The 6,059-nt window shown below is 47.2% G+C and overlaps 1 long non-coding RNA gene across 5 annotated transcripts in view; it reads left to right on the forward strand.

The window, feature by feature from the left end:
* LOC119310318 overlaps nt 1–1,577 on the forward strand; it is an 11,618-nt gene extending 10,041 nt beyond the window's left edge. For all 5 annotated transcript variants that reach the window (XR_005150680.1, XR_005150681.1, XR_005150682.1 and 2 more), the window contains 2 exons: nt 378–790; nt 1,013–1,577. This is a non-coding gene — a long non-coding RNA (uncharacterized LOC119310318). The remainder of the gene's footprint in view (nt 1–377; nt 791–1,012) is intronic.
* The last annotated feature ends 4,482 nt before the right edge of the window (nt 1,578–6,059 follow it).

The raw sequence follows: 6,059 nt of genomic DNA on the forward strand, positions 1-6,059 counted from the left end.
ATGAAAAAACATAGTTCGTGCGAATCATGACTTTCCCTGCATCTTCACTTTGGTACATCATCAATAAATATTTTGTCCGAATCAGTACAGAGACACGGGAAATCATCTGGTTAGCTAATTTCCGTCAAAAAAAGTTCCAGTTAGCTATAAGAATTCTTTGGAAAAAATTCTCAGGGACTATACTGAATCAGGGGCGAAGACTCAAATGTGTAGTGATTCTTTAGACAAAAGCCGAAAAGGGTCTGATTATTGTGTCTGTTCAGTGTTCACCGTCCACAAATGGTTCTATTTAAATTGGAGTATGTAGTTCATTTTAGCCGATGAACTTGCTGGATCACCTCCATTGCAGGAGTTTAGCTGATATGTATTGTATGCAGATGATTAAGAGCAAGATGCAAGGACACAAAAAGCTTGGGATGCAGAAAGGTTAGAGGTGAGCTGCCGCTAGCGCACGGTGGCATGCTGCATCTCCTATCGGTGCTTGCGACAGGAGAACTACATCCCTGGCCTATTCATCTATGCCTCAGCTGCTGCCTCTCCAAGTAATGCCAAACCTATAGGCTATAACAGGTTCAGGAGGTGTTTATCCAATGATTCAGTAACTTAACATTCTAATTTACTCCCTCCGTCCCATAATATAAGAACGTTTTTCACACTAGTGTAGTGTAAAAAACGCTCTTATATTATGAGACAGAGGGAGTACTTATCTTCTGCTCATGGGGCATGGTGTCTTTAGGTTATTGAAGGGGATTGTGTATGGATGCTGACATTCAGACTGGTCAGCTAAGAGGTTAGAATTACCCAAATTTCCTCTTATATATAATAGTATAATACTGCAGTGGTAGCCTCTCCTGCTATTTTCTTGTCCCAATTAGTGTGATACTAACATTTTCACTACAGTTTTATCATACTGCTAGAAAAACAGATGATTCCTATGCTATACAACTTTACTGCATGCATACCTGATCCTCTGTTTCCTCTGTTTCCTCTGTTCTCTTGGTTGGCTATGCAGACCAGGACACGGAATCTGGAGAGGTCCTTGGTCATCAGCTGGTCCATCATGAGGTATGTCACTGAGATCATGCATGCTCCTTATAAGCTGGGGATAAACCGGTGGTGATACACCGGTGCCGCGCCCTTCGGTCTTGGTGGCGTGCTGTCTTTTGGCTTCGCCGGCGGCACACCGGGTGTTTGCCGTATGATCTCGGCTATCCGACTCCCTTCAATCGTGCCGGTGACGTTCCTATGTGAGCTCTGCTTCGGTGCCTACTTTTTCTCCCTTGCCCTTCATGTGGTAGTTTGTCTGGGGCTGACGAGATGCTCTTTGAGCTCCTTGTCTGACCTTCGGCTTCAGGTGTCAGCTGCCTAGGGGTTCAGTGTGGCTTCTCCAGCCACCCTCCCCTTCCGTCTGTCTTTCTTCTTGTATTTGGCTATTGTCTTGGGTGCCCGCCTCTGTTTTTCTTTTTTCATTTGCACCTCGTGTGCACACTCATGTATTTGTACTGACTGAAGTCACCTTTTGACTTGGAATATAACAAGCGGTGGGCTTATCCCCCCGTCAGTCTCGATTTTTTTAACTTTAGTTGTGTACCGTATATAAAACATGATTCTTCCATTCTGAAAACACGAGTGGTTATATTCAGGGAACCGTAGCTATTTTCTTATGTTTGTCTTGAATGGTATACTTCAATTCCACGTGCCTAAGAATAATTAAGTTGACCAAGCTGGTTCTTTTGTAAGTCTGTAACCCAGGTAACTGATTTTGGAACAAAGGAAGTAAGTAACTAGGACTTATAAACACATTATCATCTCTTGCTTAGGCAAGTACTCTACTCTTTGGAGGTGTTTGTTTCGGAACTTTGTAATGTTATCCATTTATGACGCTGAATCTTGTTTGGTTAGTTTGGGCTGTAATCACATTCCATGGTATCAATTACCGATCGAGTGCAAATCTGATTCCGCTCAAGATCGTGTGTTAACAGAAACCGGAGCGACCCTCTCGCGGCTATCCTAAAATTGTTACCATGTCTTCCCTATCCAGCCCCATGGAGTTTGGCGGCGGCTCGACATGGCGGCTTACAAGGCCGCGGTTGCTGGTGGAGACTGGAGCATGCTGGTATAGCGTCCGGTGCTGATCAAGAGTGCGTCACCGACGAGCATGCGCTCTGTGTTCAAGTGGCCGGCGTGGGTGAGGACCTGTAGGCCGGGCACACCGGTGAGGATGAAGGAGAGCGGCTGACGCCAGTGCACGCCACCATGACCACCGCTAGCTTCGGCTGCGGGCTTCAACAACACACCATCCAGGTGATCGAGGCCGGAATTCTCGTTGCTATCGTTGGCGGTGGTGAGGCAGAGGTGGCGCTTGAGGGTGGGGGCTGGGACGCCAAGGCCGAGGGAGGGGATGGCGAGGTGGTTGATAGGCTGGCCGGGGAGCTTAGGTCGGCGGTTGATGGGCTGGTCGGGGAGCTCAGGTCGGCGGTTGATGGGCTGGTCGGGGAGCTCAGGTCGGCGGTGTTAAAGGTGCTAATGTTGCCGATGGGGATGAGCGGAGGGCCCAGTTGTAGGGATGAACATTGGGAATTTGAATTATTTGCCAGACTTTACATGAGGGTCTCAATGGCTAGTGGCCCCGACCCACCTGTCAATCTGGTGATGGTGGGGGAGGGGGACTATCAAAGTTTGGAGTAAAGCGTGGGTTAAGATCAAATTTCTCGTTGTAGGGCTGATTACATTACAGTCCACTATAACCAAACAAGTTTTAATTTTCTCCATTCCCTTTACAGTAATGGTACAACTCGATTGCGTTTGCGTTACCTTCCGTGAACAAAACACCTCAGTCCTACGTATGCTCCTTAATCTGTGCGTCTTTCTAGAGAAGACACCTTGTCATTTGTCAACGCGTTGCCTCGGAGTCGGCAGCTTGCAGGGCACGCACACGCAGCGTTACAAAATTTAAAATTTCTAATCAGCCGGTGATGATGCCGAAATAACACACACATACACACACGGGCGCGACAGGAGGCCTTCACGGTCAGCTGCCAACCCGGCGCGACGCGCGGCGAGACCAGAAAACGGTACCCCGCCCCGATGGTGCATCGCAGTAAAAGCTCGCGCGCCTCCCTCCCGCTGCGCCCCTGTCTCTCGCCGATGGATGGAGTAGGAGTACCTTCCATGCCACCCGTCTCCCTCCCGCTCGCTCTTTGTCAAACGTTGCCAGTCCCGAGCCCCATTCCTCACTTCGACGCTACACGCCGACCGGAGCGCACCCCGGGCCGTGCTGACTGGCGTGCGCCTGTACTCGCTATAAATACACGCACATCCAGCCATTGGGGAAGGTTCCATTCCATTCTGTTTACTCCCTCTATCTAGGTGTGTAAGTCATCTTACGAAAACCAAATAATCCCAAAACACTTAGGCGCGGTGCTTTAAATTCTACCTCGTTTCTTGTTTCTTGACATATCAACCAATAAAAGAAGTAAGGTGTGCATGCTTTTAATGACTTGAGACTACCGAACACGACATGCAGTGGTTAGTTCATTGCATGCAATGCTATTAATTAGCAAATGAACATTAAGTTTTTTTGTTTTCCCCTTCTCCTTGGTCACGGTGCACAATCTAAAATGACTTAGGAGGTGTTTGTTTTCAGGGACTTTTTGGTATAGGGACTAGAAAAAGTCCGTAGCAAACCAAACAGGGTGGGACTTTTTTGGAACTTTTTACTAAAAGTCCTTAGAAGCACCTCCTTGAGAGTCTTTTTCAAAAAGTCCCAGGGACTAAAAAAGTCCTAGGACTAGAGAAATAAACACCACCTTACTCACCTAGACGGAGGGAGTAGCTTCCTAGCCCCACTCACTCACCAGCCCCAGCTTCTTCTTCTTCTTCTTATTATTTTTATCTTTTTCTTGGCAGCTCATTTGGTCTCCGTGCTGAACCAGATGGCGGTAAGTGTGGTGTGAGCTAGGGAAAGCCTCCATGCCAGCAACTTCACCCAGAATCGAGTCCGTATCATTCGCTTTTGCAGAAGGCGAGGAGGTGTCGCTTGCCGGCGTTCGGGGAGTGGAACTACAGCTACCACCACGATGAGCCGGAGGCGATGCCGCCGTCCGCGTGCAACGCCACGCCGGAGCCGGAGGCGTGCAGCGACGTGTGGTTCAGGTACTTGCCGCCCCCGCGCAAACCCACGCCCCAGAGGCAGGCGAGGAGGCGGCCCGAGGGCGACGCCCCCGGAGCGTTCCAAGGCGTCCTGGGACGCCGCCACGGTCAAGAGCGGCGGCTCCAGGCGGTCGACGGGGACCTGTACCATGTGCCACCGCCGGAGCTCGCCTCCCACCGGCGGCCAACGAAGGTAAGTTGTACGGCCGCCAAGAAAGAATGTTTCTCTTTATTTTTGTCGTGATTGTTGGAGCTGACTGCTCTTTGTTTGAATGCGCTTTGAATGCAGAAGTGGAGCCTGTGGATGGGATGCCAGGGCCTCAGCTCATGCGTCGGCTGAACCCAACATGCTGTGATGATCGATGGGATGCTGCGCGTGTCTTCATCGGCAGTGTTTTATTTGCCCTTTCTGTTGGATATACACTAGCTCTGTCTAGGTGGTTTTAGAACCTCAGAAGTAATTTTTATTATGTTCATCTGCTTTGTACTTCCGGTGAAGTTTGATAATAATAGATCTAAATCATTTTTCGCAAAAAGTGTATAGTTCTGTCTCTCTCCGAGTGCATGAGCTTTCTTGGCTTGTGGTACGATGGTACATGGCTAGTATCAGCAATAGATGTGTAACTAAAATTTGTAGTAGGGTGTGACTAGATTTCAGTCGATTGAGACTTAACCAAGTCTAAGTCAAGTGACGTAATATGTAAGAAAAAAAAAAGAAGGAAAAACTAAAAGAATTTTTTGCACGGATTTTCACATAAGCTTGCACATACGCACGACACTCGGAGCCTTTGGCTAAAGTGAAACTCGGGTTTAAATCCATGTTGGCTAGCCGAGTCATACAAGCCAATACTATTTCAACATCTGTAATTGAGTATTCCTGTTAGCACAAATAAAGAAAAAGTGTAATTACTATAACAGTGGCACTAGTTGAAGCAACTTTATTTCCAAAACGAGAAAAAAATGCGATAGAATAGCTTTATTAGAAAAAATACAACATTAGCACAGTACGGCAAAGCACGATCATGTGGATAAAGGACAGTACTGATCAGTGTGGCAGTAGGAGGAGCGTCGACTCATTCCAATATCTTTTTTTGTGTAGTTCGACAAAAAATATGGCGTCTACCATGCCGCGAGGGAGAGAGGGGGCCTGCGCGCATCCTCGGCGGTAGGCCTGATTGACTCAACTAGTTCAATGCATATGCTATGTGATTGATGCAGTGCACATGGACTTGATTCCGCATACTCCTTCTGCGAGTTATCTACATTGGAAATAAAACGATAGGTAAGACAATAGCTCTATTTTAAATGTATTATTACTTTATTTTATCAGTGGCAGTAGCGATGCCAAAACATTGCCTCAAATTATTAGCGGCATTAAATGAAGATGCGAAAACACTATCATTCTTGCTTTCTCATGACAGTGCCAAAACAATAGCACATGATCACTAGCTGGATGTAGAGTCAAAAACAACAAAACAAGGAACATACCGGCCAGTTCAGGATCCGATTCTCCCAGATACGCTTTATGCAAGCGGTGAACCTGCAGCTCCACTCGAATGATTCAATTCATGCCACCTTTTTGTGCAGTTCACCTAAAATGAAGCAATGTTTGCATCATGCAGCTAGCAAGAAGTACTTGGTCTCCTGAGCTGGCAGCTTCTTCTTTATTAGTTGCACTAAAATTGAGCAACATTACGGTTGGCTGTCATGCTCATGCAATGTGCAACTATAATTTGCTTATCCTTTTGTGCAGTTCCACTAAAATCAAGCGCCATTGTGGTGATGGTGGCGGCTAATCTTGCAAAAGCAAATGAACTATTGCATGAGATTACCCGCAAAGTTAGCTGAAGAGGTTAGGAACTCCAATCACCCTTTGTGCAGTTTCACTAAAATCGAGAGACGTTGCC

This window comes from Triticum dicoccoides, chromosome 5B (assembly GCF_002162155.2).
Source record: "Triticum dicoccoides isolate Atlit2015 ecotype Zavitan chromosome 5B, WEW_v2.0, whole genome shotgun sequence".
Classification (NCBI taxonomy): domain Eukaryota; kingdom Viridiplantae; phylum Streptophyta; class Magnoliopsida; order Poales; family Poaceae; genus Triticum; species Triticum dicoccoides.